The sequence below is a fragment of the Dama dama genome, chromosome 20, assembly GCF_033118175.1.
Source record: "Dama dama isolate Ldn47 chromosome 20, ASM3311817v1, whole genome shotgun sequence".
Lineage (NCBI taxonomy): Eukaryota > Metazoa > Chordata > Mammalia > Artiodactyla > Cervidae > Dama > Dama dama.
In genome coordinates this window covers 33,363,107-33,388,703 of record NC_083700.1, presented here as the reverse complement: position 1 = coordinate 33,388,703, position 25,597 = coordinate 33,363,107, and the positions used below count along the sequence as shown (strand labels likewise).

The 25,597-nt window shown below is 42.4% G+C and overlaps 3 non-coding genes across 3 annotated transcripts; all 3 read right to left on the bottom strand.

The window, feature by feature from the left end:
• Positions 1-4,159: 4,159 nt before the first annotated feature.
• LOC133041739 (U6 spliceosomal RNA) lies at positions 4,160-4,266 on the bottom strand. Its single transcript, XR_009689315.1, has one exon. It is a non-coding gene; the product is annotated as a U6 spliceosomal RNA (small nuclear RNA).
• A 13,207-nt stretch (positions 4,267-17,473) lies between these two features.
• On the bottom strand, positions 17,474-17,580 carry LOC133041744 (U6 spliceosomal RNA). Its single transcript, XR_009689320.1, has one exon. It is a non-coding gene; the product is annotated as a U6 spliceosomal RNA (small nuclear RNA).
• Positions 17,581-24,595: 7,015 nt separating this feature from the next.
• TRNAE-CUC (transfer RNA glutamic acid (anticodon CUC)) lies at positions 24,596-24,668 on the bottom strand. Its single transcript has one exon. It is a non-coding gene; the product is annotated as a tRNA-Glu (tRNA).
• Between the last annotated feature and the right edge of the window lie 929 nt (positions 24,669-25,597).

The window sequence follows — 25,597 nt, the reverse complement described above, 5'->3', positions numbered from 1 at the left end:
CATGCTGTGGAGCAAAGTTTGAATGAGATGAGGGTGGCCCATTCACCACAAGTGCTACCAAAATTCTGTGTTTTTTGGAAAAAAAAAAAAATGTATATGACAGTCACAGAAATAAATGCCCCTCCCCCAACTTGGAAAAAGAATGTCCTAAAATGAAAAGTGACTTTAGGAATGTTCATTTGAGGGAAACAAAGTGTTGACCTTCGAAAGCATGCTTTAGACCCTATTTCAGAATCCCAACTGAGGGGTCCATACACCTGCCCTTTTAAACATCCCTTGAGTGCTTTAATTGACTTGAACATTTAAAAGACCGGTAAAACACTCAGAAAACCAAACACACCAGAGTCTTTACTATAGGATCTCAGTGGGTCATGTTTAGTGAGGATTTTTAGTTAAGAAGCAGCAGTAAACATACACACATGCCAACCTGGCCTTTTCAAAGCAGCATAGCACAGGGGCACGAGTGGGGTTATCACAGGGCAGACACTTGGAGTCAGAGTCTGGTTTTTCATCCTGGCTGCACTGCTGCCTAGTTGAGTCTCTGAGCGTATTTTGTAGTCTCTATACCTCAAGTCCCTCCTCTGTAGAATGGCAAGAAATAATACGTACCAGCCAGTCATATCTTTTTGCCTTTTCATACTGTTCACAGGGTTCTCAAGGCAGGAATGTTGAAGTGGTTTTCCATTCCCTTCTCCAGTGGACCACATTTTGTTAGAACTCTCCACCATGACCCATCCATCTTGGATGGCCCTAAAGGTAATCAACCCTGAATATTCACTGCAAGGACTGATGCTGAAGCTGAAACTCCAATACTTTGGATACTTGATGCAAAGAGCTGACTCATTGGAAAAGCCTCTGATTCTGGGAAAGATTGAAAACAGAGGAGAAAGTGATGATGGAGAATGAGATGGCTGGATGGCATCAACAACTCAATGGACATGAGTTTGAGCAAACTCTGGGAGATGGCGAAGGACAGGGAAGCCTGGTGTGCTGCAGTCCACGGGGTCACCAGGAGTCGGACAGAGCGACTGAACAACATCAGTGTGCCTGTGGAGATTGAAAGGATCATTCATACAAAGTGCTCAGAACTAAGGCTGGTGTGTGCTTGCTCCCAGCAGGTGGCCCACATCTCCCCGGCTCGTCCCTCTGGTCTAGAGTAGTCCATCCAGTTCCTGGAAATGGTGTGTCTTCAGAGTGTCCAGGCAAGATCACTTGCCTTGAGGGGAGACTTAGCTGGGTCTCATCCAGTGAAGAATTCCTCAGGCCTCTCTAAAGTGAGAAGGAGCTCAAGAGCTAGTGGATGTAGCCCTCCAGGGGAAGTGACCCTCCCTGAGACTGTGAAGGAGGCCCCGCAGCCAGGCTGTGCAGTAATGGCCTTGGACCAGAGGAGGATTTGCAGCAAAGCTAGCAAAGCTTAGATCTGGACACTTCAATTGCATGCTTCAAGGGCTCCCTCCAAGGCCCTGGGTAATGCCTGCCAGTTTAATATTCATAATTTTGTATTATTTGTGTTAAAGAGGGCTCCCAAATTAAATAATCTGTGTGTGTGTGTTGTGTGTGTGTGTGTGTGTGTGTGTGCACACTCTCGCGCTTGTGCGCTCAGTCCTATCTGAATCTTTGTGACCCCATGGACTGTAGTCCACCAGGCTCCTCTGTCCATGGAATTTTCCAGGCAAGAATACTGGAGTGGGTGGCCATTTCCTACCCCAGAGGATCTTCCAGACCTAGGGATTAAACCCTCGTCTCTTGCGTCTCTGCACTGGAAGGTGGATTATTTACCACTGCTCCACCTGGGAATATAATCTTTGGATCCCACAAAATCTGAATCCATCCCTATGTAGTACTTGCCATGGAGAGAAAGCACATATTTTGTGGAGTCTTATAAATGAACTGAAGATAACTTTTGTAGAAACCATTGATAAAAGTGAGGTATTTTCATTTTGGCCTTGGCCAGCAGTTCTCCACTTCAAGGTGAGATAGAGGTGTGTGAGAATAATCAGATTTTCTTTCTCAAGCTACACACACTTGGTAGGGAAGAGTCTTATTAAGTTTTTTCTCCGGGTAATTTTAATGCACTCCTCCAAATCAGCTGGCCACTGTTGGGCTGGATTATGGGATTTTACCTCCCTAGAATGCAGTATGATTTCTCTTCCTCCTGCAGTGGAAGCTGTGGAGCACCACTCAGATCCCCACCGCTCCCTCAGGAGTATCACCCACTGATAGTGCTCCACCCCTGCCCCCAGCATTGCCCTCAAGGGAAGGAACTTCACACCCAAGGTTACACTCTGGCACATTCAGGGTTCTAGAGAATAAAGGCTCAGTTCTCAGCCTCAAATTGCGGTATCTCTGAGGATACATCTCAGTTTCAGAGTTCCCTAAGGGACTAAGATCTCCAGTTGCAACTGCATCCCAGTTGAACTTCTCCCTCTACCCTGCCCTGCTTCCCTCACTTCCTTACAAGCATTGTTTCCACATTCCCTACCCCACAAACCTCCTGAATGCAGATTTCTGCCTCAGTCTATTTCCCAGGGAACCTGACCCATGACAGACTTCAATTGCCTTTATCCCATCCCCACCCCCACCACTTTATAGCATCCTATAAGAGAGACATTTAAAATGATCAGAAACATGATAAATTTGTGGGATGTACATTATAGATATATCAAAGTGTAAGTAGAAAGAAAGTATAGTCGCTCAGTCGTGTCTGACTCTTTGCGATCCTGTGGACTGTAGCCCACTAGGCTCCTATGTCCATGGGATTCTCCATGCAAGAATACTGGAGTGGGTTGCCATTTCCTTCTCCAGATAGATATATGAAATCAGCTATATAAATTCTTAGGTAAAACAAATTAAACTATAGAAATAAAAATGATTATTTGAAGATGGTTTAAAAATAAGGCAAAAGCTTACAGATGAAAGAAACACACTAAACTAGATTTTAAAAAGTCCAAAATTAAAAAGATAAAATACTAAAAGCCATGATTTTCAGAAAGGAAAAAGAAATGAGATTAAGGTTTCAAATGAAAAGCTAAAACACAGGATATGAATATTTGAAAATGTATAGGATTTAGGGATTAGGAATAAAATTCAAAAACTAACAGGTAAAAGAAAAAGAATTTAGTAATGGCTTAAGAAGTAAAACCATTTCCTCAAAAGGTTAAACCTAAAATTACCATGTGATCAAGCAATCACTTCTAGGGATATACTCCAGAGAATTGAGAGTGGGGTCTCAAGCAGATACTTATCAACCACGTTCATAGCAGCATTATTCCCAATAACTCAAAGTAGAAGCAATCCAACTGTGGATAAACAAAAGGTGACATGTACATACAATGGAATATCACGTGTTGCACTGTGCTGAGTTGCTGCAGTTGTTTCTGACTCTTTGCTACCCTACGGGCTAAAGCCTGCTAGTCTCCTCTGTCCATGGGATTCTCCAGGCAAGAACACTAGAATGGGCTGCCATGCCCTCCTCCAGGGGATCTTCCTCACCCAGGGATCGAACCCACATCTCTTAAGTCTCCTGCATTGGCAGGTGGGTTCTTTTTTTTTCCCCCCAATTATTTTTATTGGTTGGAGGCTAATTACTTTACAATATTGTAGTGGTTTTTGCCATACATTGACATGAATCAGCCATGGATGTACATGTGTTCCCCATCCTGAATCCCTCTCCCACCTTCCTCCCCATCCCATCCCTCTGGGTCATCCCAGTGCACCAACCCCGAGCACTTGTCCAAACTGGACTGGCGATCTGTTTCACACTTGATAATATACATGTTTCGATGCTGTTCTCTCAGATCATCCCACCCTCGCCTTCTCCCACAGAGTCCAAAAGTCTGTTCTGTACATCTGTGTCTCTTTTTCTGTCTTGCATATAGGGTTATCATTACCATCTTTCTAAATTCCATACATATGCATTAGTATACTGTATTGGTATTTATCTTTCTGGCTTACTTCACTCTGTATAACGGGCTCCAGTTTTATCCATCTCATTAGAACGGATTCAAATGTATTCTTTTTAATGGCTGAGTAATATTCCACAGTGTATATGTACCACAGCTTTCTTATCCATTCTACTGCTGCTGGGCATCTAGGTTGCTTCCATGTCCTGGCTATTATAAACAGCACTGTGATGAACATTGGGGTACACGTGTCTTTTAAAAACATGGAACGCTTCACAAATTTGCGTGTCATCCTTGCGCAGGGGCCATGCTAATCTTCTCTGTATCGTTCCAATTTTAGTATATGTGCTGCTGAAGCGAGCACGGCAGGTGGGTTCTTACCACTAGCACGACCTTGGAAGCCCACAGTGGAATATTATTCAGCCATAAAAAGGAAGAAAGTTCTGATACATGTTACTACATAGATGAATCTTGAAGACATTCTGCTAAGTGAAATAAACCAGTCACAAAAAGACAAAGAATGCATGATTCCACTTACATGAGGTGTCTAGAGTTGTTAAATTCACAGAGACAGAAAACAGAGTAACTGTTATCAGAGTTGAAGGGAGAGGGGAATCGAGAGTTGTTACTCAAAGCTATACAGTTTTAGTTAGCAATGATGAAAAGTTTTGAAGATGGGTGGCAGTGATCACTGCAAAATACGAATGTTGTACTTAATACCACTGAATTATAGGATTTAAAATTATTAAAGTAGTAAAGCTTATGTTTATTTTACCATAATTAAAAAGTCTCCCCTCGAAAGTTAAAAAATGAAAGCAAAAAATTCACGGATTAGAGAAATATATAGTTAACTAAAAAGAAGAGAGAGAGAAAGGATAAACCTGGCCAAGCTGGCAAGTTTTGGCTCTGAGCGGAGCTCTGTGGAGATGGCGGGGCAGTGCTCCTTCACGGAGGAGGTGGGAGTAATGCAGTATCCCTGCTCTTGTCCCACGTCACACCCATGTTCCTGACAGAGGCACATATTTTCAGCTGGGTCTTCTAGCAGCAGGAAACATGGGCCCTGGGTCAGACACTCCTCCTGAAACCTCCCAGGCACCCTCTATAATAATGTTGAGAAGAGGAAGTGCATCTGATCAGGTCTCACCTGGAAGGCGAGACTCCTCAGCACAGAAATGGAGAGAGGAGCCCCAATGCCAAGATGGAAGCTCCTGATTCGCCCGCTTATTTTAACCGCCACTTTTGGGTCCATGCTATTTTAGGTTGTGTCTGAAGGAATTCTTTTCAGGGCGAGAAATGGAAGCCTTGGCAGCTATCCCTGTGGCTTCCTGACAATTGTCCCCTCTTTCCTGACATTCATCCCAGCTTATAGTTCTAGCACTGAGACTCCTTCTCACCGGGACACTCGGGTGATGAAAATACCTCTGAGAAGGAAGCTGCTTTTCCGCGTCTGAAGGAAGTGGAAAGACAGACGTGACCTGGATTGTACCTGGTTCTGTTCCCACGCGAACAGCTGCCAAGCGTTCCCACCCAGCTGCAGCCAACGCCAGTGTTTCTGTTCATTCCTCAAAACTCTAGGTTTTCCAGGAAGACGTCCTAAATTAATTCAACTTGAGATGTTCCCTAAATATTCAGTAATTTATTTGTTCATTTCTTTCTTCTCTTGACTATTCTTTTATTCTGCAAATATCTATTCAACAAGTATTTACTGAGTGCCCCACATGCCATTATGCTAGAAATTGTGGCTGAAATCTTAGAGAGGCTGATTCTAACGTAAACACTTCATTTTATAGGTGAGGATACAGGCTCAGAATTGCTAATATGACAGCTGCTAGCCATACACAGCTATGTAAATTTAAATTAATTAAGATTACTAGCTCAGTTTCTGAGTCGCGTTAGTCACATTTCAGTTTATCAATAACCTGATGACTAATGGCTACCATGTCGGACAGTCAGACTAGAACATTCCCAACGGTTCTATTGAATTGTAAGTGTCTAGAGAGATAAGTGAATTGCTCTGGATCGCATAGCTATTTAATAGTTCAAATAAAAAACTGTGAACAGCTGTAATTTTCCAGTGTCCTAGGTTTCTGCCAAAATAAAAATGAGACTGAGAATCATTCTAGTTGTCAAGGCCAAAATATTTGGAAGAAAACAGAACAAAAACAGAGATGTATATGTATTAAAGTATCCAGTTAGTTGGGGGCTTCCAGTGGTAAAGAATCTGTCTGCCAATGCAGCAAATGTAGGAGACATGGGTTCCATCCCTGGCCTGGGAAGATCCCCTAGAGGAGGAAATGGCAACCCTCTCCAGTGTTCTTGCCTGGAAAACTCCCATGAACAGAGGAGCCTGGTGGGGTAGAGTCCATGGGCTGGCACAGAGCACACACACACACACACACACACACACACACACACACACACACCCAGTTAGTTGACTCTAGCTAGAGTAAAATAAACAGATACCCAGACTGAATGTTTCTAGTCCTAAAACAAGTTTTTAAAAACCCTGAAAACTAAATGATTATCCTGCACCCCTGAAGTCTGTGCTCTTAAGTGTAGGAATCATCCCTTTGGCTAAGACAGATACAGACCATGCAGACCTATCCGTGATGGAGCCAGGCAGATATGTAGGCAGGAGGGTGATTGAGGTTTCCCATGGAGGACAGAGGATGGGAAGCCAGGGTGTGAGTTCTGTATCCATCATGAGAATATATTCCTTAATTTCTCCGAGCATCAGAATCCTCATGTCTGAAGAGTATAGTACTACTGATCTGGCAAGGCCATTTTGAAGGTCACATGGGATGATTTATGTGGGAGTGCTTTAACTTGAAAACATTAATCAGATACTCTTATTAAAATGCCATTTCTGTCACCTTGGGGCTGGACACACCTGCCTCCCTTCTGGCTGCTTCGTAATTAAACCCTCCCACACCATTCCTTAGACTTTGTGTATGCTGTTTCCATCTGTGCTGGGAGCTGGAGGCCTGGCTTTTGACAGTGGAAGTACAAATTGCATTGTTTTGTATTGTTGTTGTTGTTATTTTTGAGTTTCAAAAGCAACATTGTTGGCAAACAAAATAAAAAACCAGCTGAAATTACTTCTAAGGACCAGATTACTTCAGCCTGTCTCTGTCTCTGACTGATCATCTGAGCCAGCTCAGGAAAGACTGGATTTTTTTTTCTTTATTACAGATGCTAGCTTGTTGCTGGGTCCCCGGTGACTCAGACGGTAAGGAATCTGCCTGCAATGCAGGAGACCCAGCTTCGATCCTTGGGCTGGGAAGATCTCTTGGAGAAGGGAATGACTACCCACTCCCGTATTCCTTCCTGGAGAATTTCATGGACAGAGGAGCCTATCGGTCTGTGGTCCATAGGGTCTAAAAGAGTCAGACACGACTGAGTGTCTAAGCACATACACAGCTTGTTCCTATAGTTGGGGGTGCAACTGAGAGAGAGTGAGACCACTTTTTCAGTTTTCTTGATGGTTCTTTGAATAGGAATGAGATCATACCATTTGACATAAACAGAAACGTTTGAACCGGTAGCAAGTATTCCTAATTCCGTGCAATGGCTTATTATGATTGGGGCGTTAGAGGATGTTACAAAGAACAGAAGGCTAGTGTGGTGTCCATACCTTTCATACAAAGGGCAGCTTTTATTTATTCCCTTTGGAGTCTGTGTTGTATCAAGAATATTTACAGTAATAACAATCACCGCCACCATGTATTGAATACTTCACATACATTATCTCCTTTAATCTTGCAGAATAACCCAAAGAGGTAGGAGTGATTATTTTTCTCATCTTTAAAGATTGATAAACTGAGTCTTTGAAATAATTGTCTTCTGTGAAAAGTGCATTGATTAGTCACTCGTATGTTTGCTCATACAAACAGATAACTGAAGACATGTCACTGTCAAATCAAGCTGACCATCACAAGATAGTCAGTGTTGCTGATAGATTTATTTCTAATCAAAGCAAAAAAAACTGATGCTGTGGTTAGCTTATACTGGGTTGGCCAAAAAATTCATTCGGGTTTTTCTGTTACATCTTCATGGTAGGTTCTTCATCATACATCTTTATGCAGTAGACATACGATTTCAATCAAATGTTTTGAAGTCACGAAAATCCCTTGTGAAATTATCTAGAGGTCTGGGTTCACTGGGTCAGAGACCACTGGGACACTACAGGGTTGGCTTATCTGACCAAAATTTATCATCAGAACTCTCTGTATCACCGCAAGAAGCTGCAAGACATTTAGAAATATTTTTTCCAAGATGAAAATAAATTCAATAAATTCTGAGGCCACATTATATATTGCTGCTGCTGTTGTTTAGTCACCAAGTCATGTCCAACTCTTTTGCGACCCCCATGGACTGTAGCCTGCCAGGCTCCTCTGTCCAGGGGATTTCCCAGGCAAGAATGCTAGAGTGGGTTGCCATTTCCTTCTCTAGGAGATCTTCCTGACCCAGGGTTCAAACCTGCATCTCCTTCTTGGCAAGCAGATACTTAACCACTGAGTCACCTGGGAAGCCCAAATTATGTATTAGATAATGCTTACTGTCTCTTATCTAATGTTAGTTAGAGCTTATTGAAGGCAAGCATTAGCATCACCAAGAACAATTATAGGGCTCTGTCATGGGTCCTATTCTTACTCTGATCACCTGGGTAATTATTTTTTTTTTTTATAGTTTGTTTTTTCATTTTATTGATTGTTTCTCTTTTTTTCCTCCCAAGTATTTTTATTAGTTGGAGGCTAATTACTTTACTATATCATAGTGGTTTTTGCCATACACTGACATGAATCAGCCATGGATTTACATGTGTTCCCCATCCTGAACCCCCCTCCCACCTGGGTAATTCTATGCTATCCCAGGCTTTGAAATCCATCTACAGGCTGATGATTCTCAAATACATCTCTCTCTCCAGGCCTGACCTCTCCCCTGAACTCTAGATACTTTGTCTTTACACTTGGATACCTAGCATGTGTCTCAAGATATCAAGTCCAAACAGAGCTCTCGATATCACTCTGCTCCTTTGCCATCTTCCCTGCTTCAACAAACGGAATCACCCTCCAACAGGAAAGTCATGTCAAAACCCATAGATCATGCTTGATTCCACCCTTTCCCTTGCTGTCACATCTGATCCTGTCACCTCTACCTCCCAAACACATTCCACAAGTCTCTCTCCTCCTTTTCTACTTTCCAGCCTCCTGCTTCCAACCAAGCCAGCACCATCTCTCTTCTAACTGTCCAAGAGCTTTTGTTTACTCTGATTCCAATCTAGTGAACTTCAGGTCAATGAACAGTAGATAACTCCTTGGCCTTTGCCTTCAAATTAGAAATGAGAGGAAGTGAACAGAAATGACAGAAGGAAGATTCTAAGTTAGTTTTACGAAAAATGGTTACTTGTCAAAATAATGGCGTCACGTGTGTGTTGGAGAGTGGTGGTATTGACTGGAGAGAGCATGAAGAAGTCTTCTGGGCTGGCTAAAATGTTCTGTATCTTCAGTCAGGTGGTGGTTACCTGGCTGCATACAAATATGCATGTAAATAATCCTTCAGTCTTTAAAAGTTAAAAAAGAGAGCAAAAAGGGAAAGAATTTCTTGCCAGGATTCTCATGACAGTTTGGCAGCACATAAAGGAATGTTGTGGAACCTAGTTTCCTGGCTTCCTTTCAGAATGGGATGGAGTCCTAGCTGCCTGAGGGTGTTCAGTGCCTAGAATTAAACAGATATAATCAGAAATCACATTTGTTCTGCTTAATTCTACCCTTGGCCCTGTGCTAGGTGCATTGTGATGAATATTCAATGTGTCACTTAGCATTTCATCACAGAGGAGTATTTAAGGACACGATGAATAGTTAATATGCTGAGTGGAGAGAAGTTTGAGAATATCCAGCCTGGGCCATCCTCACTGTGGAAGCAAGTTTCTGTGGGACTCTGTGGGGTCAAAAACATTTATCTGTTTGTCAGATCTTTCCTGGATATGCCCTAATGCTGCTGTAGCCTTCAGCTTCAGAAATAAGCCTGCCCAAAGCTAAACCAGACTCTGGTGATAAAAGAATGTCTTGGAAGTGTACATTTATAGAGGAGCACAGCAACACGGTCTGTGGAACGCCAAAGAAACCAAACTGACTAATGGTTTTCCTTTTCTCTGTTTCTATGGGTCAACTATGGGACAAACTGACCAACGGCCTAGCATGGAGCTGGTATCCCTGGCCTAGGTGTGTTATTGTCTGCAGATACGTGCAGTGCTTGCCAGATTGGGTGGGGTGGGTGTGTAGGAGATGGGCGTTCAGCGTGCAGGATGACAGCACAGAAATCAAAGCCTGCTGTTCAGAGTTCAAGGTCCACAGCTGCAGCTTCCTAGGTGTGTAACTCTGGGTAAGCAGAATCTCTGTGTCTGAAGTGACCATAGGCAGAGGCAACAGAACCAATCTCATGGGACTATTTTAATGATTTTAGAAGTTAATATGTGTCATTAAATGGAGAAGGAAATGGCAACCCACTCCAGTATTCTTGCCTAGGAAATCTCATGGATAGAGGAGCCTGGTGGACTACGGTCCATAGGGTCACAAGGTCTCAGACGTGACTGAGTGACTTACACACATGCATGTGCACACACACAAATATGTCATTAAATCAATCCTTGGCACATAACTTGATTTTCAGATAAGGAAACTAGGAGACAGGTGAGTTAAATAGTTTTCTGGTAGAAACAGGTTACAACCTCAGGCCCATCTGGTCCCAGGCCTCTGTTCTTAACCACTGCTTACACTCCCTTTATACAGGCACTGGCTTCTGACAGAGGAGCGCCAAACATGGGAGCCTGGGCAGTCTGGCCCTTTTCTGCAGGGAAGAAAGGGAGGCCTCCTGGCCGCTCATACATGCATAATGTGATCCAGATGTGAGGGCTGGGGGATGACATCCAAGGACTTGAATTCATATCCCGGTCCTCTTGCCCCCCAGCTGAGTAACCCTGAGCACGTCACTTGCTTCTTGGCTTCAGACTCCTCAACCGTGCTGGGAGCGTTGGGCCGAGGGACCTCTGAGATGCCTCTGACCCTGAACTTCCATGGCCCCGATTCCCCACACACGGCTCTGCCCACAGCAGGAAGTCTGGTCTGAGTAAGTAGCTGTGACGGGGGAACAGAGTCTGAGGGCTACTGCTGTGTGAATGTGTTTGAAGGCACCTCAAGTGACAAAAGTGTCTGAGCAAATCTTTCTCCTGTCCTTGCCAATATTGATTTTTCCAAGCGTGGGATCGATGCACTGCTGAGATAAGGAGGGACAGAGTACACGGTGTTCTCTGAGACCACAGGAAGCCGTCTGCTTCCATCACCTGCCTCTGTGACTCTTTCTGGGGCTCTCGCAGGCATGACACTAGCAACAGTGTCTGAGAAGCATGGCAGGTGGGAGGAAGTGTGAGGAAGCATATTTTCCCTGACTTAGAGACCGGGGTTGGGATGCCATCTGACTTCTAGTCACAGCTTCATGACTTTCTGTCTCTGGAACCCTGAGTCAGTCCCTCTCAGGGCCTCAGTCTCCTAATCTCTCAGAGAAGATCACTGAATCTGAGGCTATTTGGGAATATTAAAGTGCACATGGAAACTCCCTGTCCATTGTCAACTTCGTGAGATGAATGTGGTTTTTCCTCTTCTTGGAAAGTTTTCAGTTTTCAACAGAAACTATTCAAAAATATCCCTTCAACCTCTGGTGTGCTTAGTCGCTCAGTTGTGTCCGACTCTTGCCACTCATAGACTGTAGCCTGCCAGGCTCCACTGTCCATGGGATTCTCCAGGCAAGAATACTGGGGTAGGTTGCCATTTCCCTCTCCAGGGGATCTTCCCAACCCAGGAATCGAACCCAGGTCTCCAGCATTGCAGTCAGACTCTTTACCAACTGAACTACGAGGGAAGCCCAATCTTTGGGATGGAGACTAAAAACTTTGGTTTCTCGGAATTATAGTTCTGCTGCAATGGCAGGAGTATCTAAGAGCATAGCCAGGACTCTCTACTTGGCATCCAAAGCAGGGTCTGGGTGAGGAGCATGTAAATCTCTACTAAAAACTGAACCTAGCAGCAAAGACAGTATGAGGACCAGAGCTTGAGTTTGAATGTGCAAAGTAAGCTGACGGTCCAGAAAGGAAGGCAAATTAACAAGACAAGGGCAGTCCACGGTGGTGGGTGTGTAGATGCTGTGGGCACGCAGAACAGAGACATCAAACTCAGGGGAGGTAGTGGCAGGGAGACAGCAGGGGTGTCTTCCTGGAGAAGATGAAGTCAAAGCTGGGTCCCAAAAGATCGGTGGGAGTTAGCAGGAAAGCACACAATTTAAGAAGGAGAATTCAAAGCAGAGAGCATTGCGTGTATCTAGGGCAGGAAGTGGCTGGAATGTAGAATCTGCTGTGGGGGATGGGGAGTGAGAGGAAGCAAGAAGGTAGTACAGAGAAGAAGCAAGTGAGCAGACCATTTTCTTTTGACTTTCAGTTTAAAAATGCTGCAACCATCATGACAACCAGAGAGGGTAAGTGATTTGCCCAAGACTGTACTGGGGAAAAAAATGACCCCAAATTGAGCTGGGGTGTTGAGATAGGTATGGCTATGGCTAAAACACTGCTCCCAAGACTGCCTGCCAGAGATTTTCCCATGAGACGTTGCTTAAGGTGATCATCACAACAAGAGGAGTTTCACATTAGGTTAATAATACACTAACTATGAGGTATTTCCAGATGTGCAACATTTCCTGTGTCAGGAGAAACTAATTAAACTCCCAGGACAGGAAGTGTGTGTGTGAGAATACAGAGCGAAATCAGGCTAATCTGACATTTCACACTCTCCATGACCTTGGCTGATAACCTCTATTCAGCTGATCTTGATTCCTCATTCTTCAGATAGCTGTCTTCCTGAGGCTTTAGCAGGAATCATTTTGAAATGGGATAGACAATTCCAAGATTAAAAAAAAAAAAACTTGTCTCCCCTGCAGTACTGACCTTCAAGAGGAACTATCATTGTCAAATGCAAGAAAGGAAAGCCCAGACCACTTAGTTATTTCCCCAGAAGACAGCAGTAAGCCAAGGGTGAAAGGGTCCTATTCTCTGGCCCAAGACACGCTTCGCCCTACGCCTGCCTGGCTCTGTTTTATCCTGCTCATGCTAGAGGTGATGGCGAAGCCAGAAACTGATGTCACCTGAATGGGACCACTCTCAGCCTTCTCTGCACGGCCACAGATAACCCCACTTATTAAACCCTGGCAGAGGTGAGGAGTACAAGAGTTCTGTTGCCATCCACCCCAAAACCCACTCTGATGTTTGTTTTCATGACATGGTTGAAAAGGTAAAATAAACAAGGAGGATCTAGGAGATGGGAATGCTGATTTAGGAATTTTGCCACTTTATGCCAGTGAATGAAGGGCTGTTCAAATGCCCTACAACTACAGTCTGCTCTGATGAGGGCCCTCAACTAGGGCCTAAGCTTCCAGGGTCTAAGAAGTGAAAACGTAGCAGTAACACAGAGGAGCCAACCAATCTCTCAACTTGGTGTGCCTTCCTTTCCCTTTCTGCATCAAGGGAACACGTTCTATATCCAGGGGCTCCAGCAGGAAATGACAGTCCCCAGCCTGGGATGATGCTTGGCTATTAATATGGTCCCTCTGTCCCAACCCCTCCCTGACACCCCTTCCCTCCCGGCCTTTTCTCCTCATCAGACAAATGGTGCCTGGCACGGAAATGTCTAGACACCTGTGTGGGCGTAGCCTGGGGGTAGAGATCTGAAGAGGAGGAATGTCTGCAATTATTACCATGATCTCCAATATTCTGGGCCAAGCTCCAGGGGAAACTGCATTTGAAAGAGCTGCAACCCCGCGTTCTGGAGAATTCGCCCCAGAGTGCTGGGTTGTGGGCTCCACGGCTGCTGACTCAAGATTTCCTGTGGTGATGCTCTGCCCTCTGGTGGCAGACCTGTAGAAATCATCATGTTCCCTTGGTTGCCTGATTCCAAGACCATCTGTGACTTGCCCGGAACCTGAGCTGGGTTCTTATAAAAACCGCCAGAGAAAGGCTCTGTTCCCACTAGCCACCTGCAGGAGAGAGAGAAGGAGCATGCACGGGATGGTGAGAGAGGTGCCTGGATTCTGTTTAAACAACCACAGGCTTTCTCTAAAGGAACAGTCTCCCCTTACTCCTGTGGTAACACAGGGCAAGTGACTGTTTGTAGACAATGGTGTTAATATGGCATTTTTTCTCTACTTGCCCCATCTCTTTAGTCCTCTAGGTCTCACTTCCTCTGTCTCCTAGGACCAGGACTTGTCAAGACTGTGCCAGAGAGAGATTTTAGTGGATTGCAGAACAGCCTCATTAGCTACACTTGTTGGAAGAATGCTCCAGGTTGGTTGGGTAGGTTCCATGCTGTGTTGACCCTCATTAAAGTAAATAATAATCATAACAACAAATTATTCTATAGTGTTTACTCAGTGCCAAGCAATATACTAGCCTACTGTCATATATTTACTCACTTAACACTTGCAACAGCTGCTTTACCCCCATTCTATGGGTGAGGAAACAGACTCAGAGAAGTTAAATAACTTGTCAAGTAGAAGCCACAGAGCTAGAGTTTGAGCCTAGAACATCTCTTTACTACTGTGTGTTTGCGTGAGTGCAAAGTCACTTTAATCATGTCCGACTCTTTTGACCCCGTGGACAGTAGCCTCCCAGGCTCCTCTGTCCATGAGATTCTCCAGGTAAGAATGCTGGAATGGGTTGCCATGCCCTCTTCCAGGGGATCTTCCCAACCCAGGGCCACATCTCCGTTAGCTCCTGCATCACAAGTGGATTCTTTACCACTGAGCCACGGGGGAAACCCAGGTTAGTAGAGGCAATTAGAGTCAGAGGCTAGAATCACCTGAGGGAAGAGTAGAATTCCTGCATCCCACCTATGGACCCAGCAGGGCAGCTTCTCTGAAACAGATTCTGCAAGGGAAGTATCATCAGAGATGGACCTCCAAGGGCCAGCCTCTAAATTGCATCAAAATAACAATGGGTTCCATAAGATGAACCAAGGATTGACAAATTTTAACTTGGAAAGTCTTAAGCTCCTTAAGAAGAGGCATTCTTTAATAATGACCAGTGTTTAGCAGCATTTTGCACTTGGTAGTTGGATAATAAATGTTTGCAGGATGTGGAATGGATAATAATAACAACAGACATTTAATGAACAATTAAAATATGCCAGGCAGTCTTCTAAGAGCTTTACATAGATTATGTCATGTAACATTGACAATGTCCCTATGAGGTACCATTGTCTTCACTACCATTCTCATTTCATAAAGAACCAGAGGAGCTAGCTAATTGTTGAATATTTTCCCATGGTCACACAGAGAATGGAGTGAGGATTTTAGCTCAGGAAATGTGGAGAAGGAAATGGCAACCCACTCCAGTATTCTTGCCTGGAAAATCCCATGGACAGAAGAGCCTGGTGAGCCCCAGTCCATGAGGTCACAAAGAGTCAGACATGACTGAGCAACTAACTAACATTTCTTCACTTCATTTCAATGTGTCTCCAGTGTCTGGTCTGCTTAACTTCCGTGCTTGCTGTCTTTCTGGGTTAAGAGGAAAAAGAGTTAGATGCCAAGAATGAAAAAGTCCTCAGGAGCCCACACGGGACCAGTAGTTCTTCCTTACAGGACCATTGAAGGGATTTGGGGATTCATAGCACATTTTTTGGGGAGAAAGACATAATGAGAGCAGATAATATTCTTGTGCTTGCCAACTGTTGAACTGAGTGCTTTTAAATCTTGGAGCTCTCCTATGAGGTAAGTACTACTATCATTGCCATTTTGCAGAGGAAACTGAAGCATAAAGAAGTTACATAGCTTGCCCAGGGTCACCCAGCCAGGAAGTAGTAGAACTGGAATTTGAATCCAGGTGGTCTGGCTTTCGACTCAGGGATCCTGACTGCCATGCTATACTGCCTGGACCTGTTTTTGGAGTTAAAAAAGAGACTGAACATTCTGCAAATATCTAGACCTATTACTTTAGACAATTTTGGAGGGAAGTGGGGCCACTGTTTTTTTCACCATACAAAAACCCAAGTTTTCCGGTAAGTAACTAGGAAATACCTCATTACTTTATGAGAAAGTCTCAAGTTGGAAACGTGTATTTCTAGCCCAAAGTGAGTGTGGAGAACACATTGCCCAGATCTGAAGAACAAGGAAAGAACAGAGTCTGAGCAAGGCCGTAGAACAACCAGCCCAAAGCAGTGCTCACCGTCATCTCTACCTGCTTCTCTCTGCTTCTTCTTGGTCTGGTTCACCTGCTTTGGCCCCCGCATGTTGCATGCTGAGAAGTTCAGTTGCTCTTCTCCTTTGACTATCACAGATCAACTTTGATCTGAAAGTGAAAGTCTGGTGATCAAGACACAGAGCTGAGATTCCAGTGGCTAAAAGCATTTGCATCTTCCTCCTCCAGCTAGGGAAGTGCCTTCAAAACAAGTCTCTGAACATAAGTTATCCAATTGGACACATGGTGAACATAATTCTCCAACAAAAACTACATTAATTATAATGTAGTTTTCATTATTTGAAATGACCAAGGTCATTTTCATTATTACCTTGTTATCGCCTTTCCTTGCTACCTTTTGGATAGTCTTCTAAGTGATATAGAGTAGAGGAAACTCCTCTATAGACAGTATGGGAGACTCAGTGCCTAGACTAGAGAGTTTTTTGTTTGTTTATTGTATTTCTCCCCAGGAAGTGTCATTAAGTAATGAGCCTTTCCCTAATATTTGGTGTATGTGTACCATCATCAACCTAAGTATCTCTTGGGGGCATTTTTGACATTATCAATCTCAAATTTTGAATGAGATTTCATCCCACTTCTGTAGGTGATAACAACATTGTCTCATTTAAAGTTCACAGCAATCTGATGAAGTAGGTGGTCCTAGAATTATCCCTAGTTTGCAGATGGGGAAACTGGGGCTAAGACATTAATTTGTTCAAAGTCACATAGTTAAGAAATCATATTTGGATACAAGCTTGAATCAAACTACTGCATAGTTGCACTCATCTCATACGATAGTAAAGTAATGCTCAAAATTCTCCAAGCCAGGCTTCAACAATACGTGAACCATGAACTTCCAGATGTTCAAGCTGGTTTTAGAAAAGGCAGAGGAACCAGAGATCAAATTGCCAACATCCGCTGGATCATTGAAAAAGCAAGAGAGTTCCAGAAAAATATCTATTTCTGCTTTATTGACTATTCCAAAGCCTCTGACTGTGTGGATCACAACAAATTGTGGAAAATTCTAAAAGAGATGGGAATACCAGACCACCTGACCTGCCTCCTGAGAAATCTGTATGCAGGTCAGGAAGCAACAGTTAGAACTGGACATGAAACAACAGATGGGTTCCAAATAGGAAAAGGAGTACGTCAAGGCTGTATATTGTCACCCTGCTTATTTAACTTCTTTTTTTTTTTTTTTTAAGACCAACAGCAGCAAACAGCTCAGCTTTTTATTGAATGTGTTACTAAAGAGGTTTAGTCAAAAAAACCAAAGCGCATGTCATCATCAGACTCTAAAAATATGGAATGCTTCATGAATTTGCATGTCATCCTTGTGCAGGGGCCATGCTAATCTTCTCTGTATCGTTCCAATTTTAGTATATATGCTGCCGAAGTGAGCACTGCTTATTTAACTTCTATGCAGAGTACAGCATGAGAAATGCTGGACTGGAGGAAGCACAAGCTGGAATCAAGATTGCCAGGAGAAATATCAATAACCTCAGATATGCAGATGACACCATCCTTATGACAGAAAGTGAAGAGGAACTAAAGAGCCTCTTGATAAAAGTGAAAGAGGAGAGTGAAAAAGTTGGCTTAAAGCTCAACATTCAGAAAACTAAGATCTTGGCATTTGGTCCCGTCATCTCATGGCAAATAGATAGGACAACAGTGAAAACAGTGTCAGACTTTATTTTTTTGGGCTCCAAAATCACTGCAGATGGTGACTGCAGCCATGAAATGAAAAGACGCTTCCTCCTTGGAAGAAAAGTTATGACCAACCTAAACAGCATATTAAAAAGCAGAAACATTACTTTGTCAACAAAGGTCCGTCTAGTCAAGGTTATAGTTTTTCCAGTAGTCATGTATGGATGTGAGAGTTGGACTACAAAGAAAGCTGAGCACTGAAGAATGGATGCTGTTGAGCTATGGTGTTGGAGAAGACTCTTGAGAGCCCCTTGGACTGCAAGGAGATCCAACTAGTCCATCCTAAAGGACATCAGTCCTGAGTATTCATTGGAAGGACTGATGCTGAAGCTGAAATTGCAATACTTTGGCCACCTGATGTGAAGAGCTGACTCATTTGAAAAGACCCTGATGCTGGGAATTGAAGGCAGGAGGAGAAGGGGATGACAGAGGATGAGATGGTTGGTGTAATCACCAACCATGGTGATCAATGGACATGAGTTTGCATAAACTCCGGGAGCTGGTGATGGACAAGGAGGCCTGGCGTGCTGCAGTCCCTGGTTTTGCAGAGTCGGATATGACTGAGCGACTGAACAGTTCAGTTCAGAACTGAGCTTGAATCATTTGAACTCCTGAGGTCAGACGTTGAGCTACTCTGCTCAATCTCCCAAGTAAAAGACTTTGGATTTTATCATAAAGCCAATGAAACAAACTTGAAGAACTTTAATGTAGGAGAACATGAGGCTTTACATTTTAGAAAGATCTTTCTTGAACTTGTAGACAATGTGACAATATGAATTGGCTGTGTGATTCCTTCTCCCTAAAACAGATATTATATATAAAATATAACTCATAATTTCTATAACTTTAACTTATAACTTATTTCTACATACATAGACATCCAATAATAAGTTATGAAATCTATGTAATGAGTCTTGGCCAGTATTTAAACAACAAAAGATTAGATTAGAATAGAAAACAGCAGGTATAACACATGTCATAAGATATTGTTTTAGAAAACATGTACATATGTGGGGAACTAAGTCTTGAAGTAAAATGTGTCTTTTTAAAAAATTATTTTTTTTATCATGGAAGTCTTGTATAAAACAAGAAAGCAAAGTTCTCAGGTGCTGGAAATGAAGAGGGACAACAAAATTGCAAAAGGAAGCAGGAAGTGAAAGGTGAGTGTCTTTAGAGGTATCAGAACCAGATAAATGTCAAGGTAGTGGAGAATCCCCATAGACAGATGAGCCTGGCTGGCTATAGTCCATAGAGTCACAGGGAGTCGGACACAACTGAAGCAACTTAATGCACACTCTCGCAGTGAGTCTTTAATGGTGACAGAGGAATGGTTGATGAGACCGTGGCCTTGGCTTGTCAGACAATTACAAATCCACTTAAAATTGGGAGTCACTCTTATGTGAAAGAAAAGATAGAATTTTTCTGTTTCAACCCAGAGACACCACAAGTAAGCCTCATATGCTCATGGAAATTTGGCTAGAAAGTTAATGGAGGAGAGTTAACCCTCCAAGCTAGATCAACATAAATGATCTCCAAGTTGCACACCCAAGGAGTATAGAAATTGAGTCAAGATATATTACAAAATTCTCTCTGGAACCAATGGACACTACAGGAACACAGGGAAATTTGAAACTTCCTCCCAAGATTGTTCCTAAGTTCCAGGACCTGAGAGACTTCCACAGAAAACCACTTTCTTGGAAAATGAGCTCATAATATTAAAAAAAAAAAAAATTACAAGGCAAATCTTTAAAAAACAAAAAACAAAAAACAGACTTCCCTGGTGGTTCAGTGGTTAAGACTTCGCCTTCCATTGCAGGGATGTGGGTTTAATCTCTGGTTGGGGAACTAATCCAAAAGATAAGTAATAATATTAATTCTTGACTTTCTGCCCCTCAGTTCAGTTCAGTTGCTCAGTCGTGTCCAACTCTTTGTGACACCATGGACTGCAGCACGCCAGGCCTCCCTATCCAACAACAACTCCCAGAGTTCATTCAAACTAATGTCCATTGATCGGTGATTACATCCAACCATCTTATCTTCTGTTGTCCCCTTCTCCTCCCACCATCAATCTTTCCCAGCATCAGGGTCTTTTCAGATGAGTCAGTTCTTCACATCAGGTGGCCAAAGTATTGGAGTTTCAGCTTCAATATCAGTCTTTCCAATGAATATTCAGGACTGAAAGCCATGCCATGTAGGCTGTCTTGGATGGCATCTATACATGTTTTCTAAAACAATACCTTACTACATGTGTTATATCTGCTATTTTCTATTCTAATCTAATCTTCTGTTCTTTAAATACTGGCCAAGACCATCTGTCACCCAAGACAGATGGGTCATGGTGGAGACTTCTGACCAAACGTGGTCCACTGGAGAAGGGAATGGCAAACCACTTCAGTATTCTTGCCTTGAGAACCCCATGAACAGTATGAAAAGGAAAAAAGATAGGACACTGAAAGATGAACTCCCCAGGTTGGTAGGTGCCCAATATGCTACTGGAAATCAGTGGAGAAGTAACTCCAGAAAGAATGAAGGGACAGAGCCAAAGCAAAAACAACACCCAGTTGTGGATGGGACTGGTGATAGAAGTAAGGTCCGGTGCCTCAAAGAGCAATATTGCATAGGAACCTGGAATGTTAGGTCAATGAATCAAGGCAAATTGTAAGTGGTTAAACAGGAGATGGCAAGAGTGAATGTCAATATTCTAGGAATCAGCGAACTAAAACAGACTGGAATGGGTGAATTTAACTCAGATGACCATCACATCTACTACTGTGGGCAAGAATCCCTGAGAAGAAATGGAGTAGCCATGATAGTCAACAAAGTAGTCCTAAATGCAGTACTTGGATGCAATCTCAAAAATGACAGAATGATCTCTGTTCATTTCCAAGGCAAACCATTCAATATCACGGTAATCCAAGTCTATGCCCTGACCAGTAATGCTGAAGAAGCTGAAGTTGAACAGTTCTATGAAGACACACAAGACCTTTTAGAGCTACCACCCCAAAAAGATGTCTTTTTCATTATAGGGGACTAGAATGCAAAAGTAGGAAGTCAAGAAACATCTGGAGTAACAGGCAAATTTGGCCTTGGAGTACAGAATGAAGCAGGGTAAAGGCTAACAGAGTTTTGCCAAGAGAACACACTGGTCATAGCAAACACCCTCTTCCAACAACACAAGAGAAGACTCTACACATGGACATCACCAGATGGCCAACACTGAAATCAGATTGATTATGTTCTTTGCAGCCAAAGATGGAGAAGCTGTATACAGCTAGCAAAAACAAGAGCAGGAGCTGACTGTGGCTCAGATCATGAACTCCTTATCACCAAATTCAGATTTAAATTGGAGAAAGTAGGGAAAACCACTAGACCATTCAGGCATGCTCTAAATCAAATCCCTTATGATTATACAGAGGAAGTGAGAAATAAACTTAAGGGACTAGATCTGATAGACTATATCTGATGAACTATGGACAGAGGTTTGTGACATTGTATATGAGGCAGTGATCAAGACCATCCCCAAGAAAAAGAAATGCAAAACAGCAAAATGGCTGTCTGAGGAGGCCTTACAAATAGCTGTGAAAAGAAGGGAAGCAAAAAGCAAAGGGGAAAAGGAAAGATATACCTGTTTGAATGCAGAGTTCCAAAGAAGAGCAAGGAGAGATAAGAAAGCCTTCCTCAGTGATCAGTGCAAACAAATAGAGGAAAATAATAGAATGGGAAAGACTAGAGATCTCTTCAAGAAAATACCAGGGATACCAGGGATACCAGGGAACATTTCATGCAAAAATGGGCTCAATGAAGGACAGAAATTGTATGGACCTAACAGAAGCAGAAGGTACTAAGAAGAGGTGGCAAGAATACACAGAAGAACTGTACAAAAAAGATCTTCATGACCCAAATAATCACGATGGTGTGATCAGTCACCTAGAGCCAGACATCCTGGAATGTGAAGTCAAGTGGGCCTTAGGAAGCATCACTATGAACAAAGTCAGTGGAGATGATGGAATTCCAGTTGAGCTATTTTAAATACTGAAAGATGATGCTGTGAAAATGCCACACTCAATATGCCAGCAAATTTGCAAAACTCAGCAGTGGTCAAGGGACTGGAAAAGGTCAGTTTTCATTCCAATCCCTAAGAAAGGCAATGTCAAAGAATGGTCAAACTACTACACAATTGCATTTATCTCACATGCTACAAAGTAATGCTCAAAATTCTCCAGGCCATGCTTCAGCAAGACATGAACCATGAAATTCCAGATGTTCAATCTTGTTTTAGAAAAGGCAGAGGAACCAGAGATCAAATTGCCAACATTTGTTGGATCATCAGAAAAGCAAGAGAGTTCCAGAAAAACATCTATTTCTCCTTTATTGACTATGCCAAAGCCTTTGACTGTGTGGATCACAGTAGACTGGAAAGTTCTGAAAGAGATGGGAATACCAGACCACCTGATCTGCCTCTTAGAAATCTGTATGCAGGTCAGGAAGCAACAGTTAGATCTGGACATGGAAGAACAGACTGGTTCCAAATCAGGAAAGGAGTACATCAAGGCTGTATATTGACACCCGGCTTATTTAACTTACATGCAGAGTACCTCATGAAAAATGCTGGGCGGGATGAAGCACAAGCTGGAATCAAGATTGCTGGAAGAAATATCAATAACCTCAGATGCAGATGACACCACCCTTATGGCAGAAAGTGAAGAACTAAAGAGTCTCTGGATGAAAGTGAAAGAGGAGAGTGAAAAAGTTGGCTTAAAGCTCAACATTCAGAAAACTAAGATCATGGCATCCAGTCCCATCATTTCATGGCAAATAGATGGGAAAACAGCAGAAACAGTGGCTGACTTTATCTTTTTGGGCTCCAAAATCACTGTAGATGGTGACTGCAGCCATGAACTTAAAAGATGCTTACTCTTTGGAAGAAAAGTTATGACCAACCTAGACAGCATATTAAAAAGCAGAGACATTACTTTGCCAACAAAAGTCCATCTAGTCAAGGCTATGTTTTTTCCAGTAGTCATATATGGATGTGAGAGTTGGACTGTGAAGAAAGCTGAGCGTTGAAGAATTGATGCTTTTGAACTGTGGTGTTGGGGAAGACTCTTGAGAGCCCCTTGGACTGCAAGGAGATCCAACCAGTCCATCCGAAAGGAGTTTCAGTCCTGGGTGTTCATTGGAAGGGCTGATGTTGAAGGTGAAACTCCAGTACTTTGGCCACCTGATGTGAAGAGCAGACTCATTTGAGAAGACCCTGATGCTGGGAAAGATTGAGGGCAGGCAGAGAAGGGGACGACAGAGGATGAGATGGTTGGATGGCATCACTGACTCAATGGACATGAGTTTGGGTAAACTCCGGGAGTTGGTGATGGACAGGGAGGCCTGGCATGCTGCAGTCCATGGGGTTGCAAAGAGTCAGACATGACTGCGGGACTAAACTGAAACTAATTTCCTTAGGATGGACTGGTTGGATCTCTTTGCTATCCAAGGGACTCTGGAGAGTCTTCTCCAACTCCACAGTCAAAAGCATCCATTCTTCAGCGCTCAGCTTTCTTTATAGTCCAACTCTCACATCCATACATGATTACTGTAAAAACCATAGCCTTGACTAGATGGACCTTTGTTGGTAAAGTAATGTCTCTGCTTTTTAATATGCTGTCTAGGTAGATCATAACTTTTCTTCCAAGGATCAAGTATCTTTTCATTTCGTGGCTGCAGTTTCTGCCCCTAAACCTAAACCATGCAGAACATCAGTCATATTACAGTATATTCTCTCCCTTTCATCTTTAGAGAATGTGTCTCAATATCACATTCCTATACTCAGATTTGCTCTCTAATTATCTACTGGGTCTCTTTCTTCAAGACCACTTAACTGTGTAATTTTGAAAGTACGAAAGCACAGGGTAGTTCCAACATGATATTTCTCATCTGCTGAGATGCTGTGGATGGCCCTACACTCAGACTTCTTAGAAAGGGCATGTGGAGAATATAGTGCAGACCGTGGAAGGCCTCAGGAAGGGCCATTACTTCTCTGCTGACTGTGCCCATGTGTACATGTGAGGCACTTTTGCTCTTTTCCAGACATAAGGTGGCTCAGAAATTGGTAGAAGCTTCTTACAATAGCACTTTGGACTTTAAGCAACAATCATTCAACTGTCTTGGAGATTTGTGAGATTTCATCTGTAAATGTGTTTTCTCTTTTAGTAGAACTTCTGAAAATGTTATATATTGCCACCAGATGGCGATAGAGTGTCAAAGTTTCATTATTTATATGTAGCAATTTTTGAGTGTTATTTATTGAATATAGGATTAACTGATTAATCCTTTACCTATGTTAACTTACTAATATTTGTTTATCTATTTAACTCATTATATTATCATCATATAAAGGAGATATTATCAACACATTACAGATGAGAAAACTGAGGGTCAGAGATCTAATATATCTGGCTCAATTTCTCAGATGGGTGATCAGAAATCTTCAGAGAATTTTCTCTTAAAATATCTTAAGAGAGTTTCTTTCAAAGTTAGACATATATTTACCATAAGGCCCAACAGTCTTACTCCTGAGCCTTTGTACATTAGAAATAAAAACCTATGTTCACACAAAGACCTGTACATAAATATTTAAAAATATATTTATTTATTTATTTGACTGTGTTGGATGTTAGTTGAAGCATGTAAACTCTTAGTTGCAGCATATGGAATCAAGTTCCCTGACCAGGGATTGAACCCGGGTCCCCTGCACTGAGAGCGCAGAGTCTTAGCCACTGGACTATCAGGGAAATACCTGTACATAAATATTCATAGCAGCTTTATTCACAGTAGCAAAAATTGAAAGCAACCCAAACTTCCATAAACTTGTAAGTTTATAAATAAATTGCAATATGTTCACAAAATGGAATACAGCTCAGAAATAAAACGAAACTAATTACAGATAGCTTGCAAAAGCATGGATGAATTCAAAAGCATAATACTAAATTAAGGAAGCCAGACAAAGGTTACAAATGGCATGATTCTATTTATATGATATTCTTTAAAAAGCAAAACTATACAAACAAATAAGATCAGTGGTTGCCAAGGTGGAATGTATGTATATAGTGGGATTAAATTCACTACAAAAAGGTTCAAAGGAATTTTTTAGAGGATAGAACAATTTTCCCCTCTTTTTATTGTGGTCGTGGCTACATGACCACATGTAACCTTACTTACAAAGGGTGATTTTTCCTATAGTATATAAGTTATACTTCAGTAAATGCCTTTAAAATATCTTAGAAAAAAGTAAAAAGTGCAAGTGAAAGTCACTCAGTCGTGTCCGACTCTGTGACCCCATGGGTTATGAAGTCCCTGCAATTCTCCAGCCCAGAATATTGGAGTGGGTAGATTTTCTCTTCTCCAGGGGATCTTCCCAACCCAGGGATCAAACCCTGTTCTCCCTCATTGAAGGCAGATTCTTTACCAATTGAGTTATCAGGGAAGAAGCAACTAAACTTGATTGATTCATAATGATATATTATATATATGGTACTCTTTTAAAAAACTTATGAAATTATTCCTGACCTGTCTTAATAACTTTATCTTCAATTTAATTTGCATATTCACCTGTTAAACACTTGCAAACAACCCTAGAACAGGGGTTATCAAATCTTTGGAAGTACATGAATAGAATTCTAGAAGTCAGTGCAAAATTAACTTCTGAAGTTAAGAGCAAAAT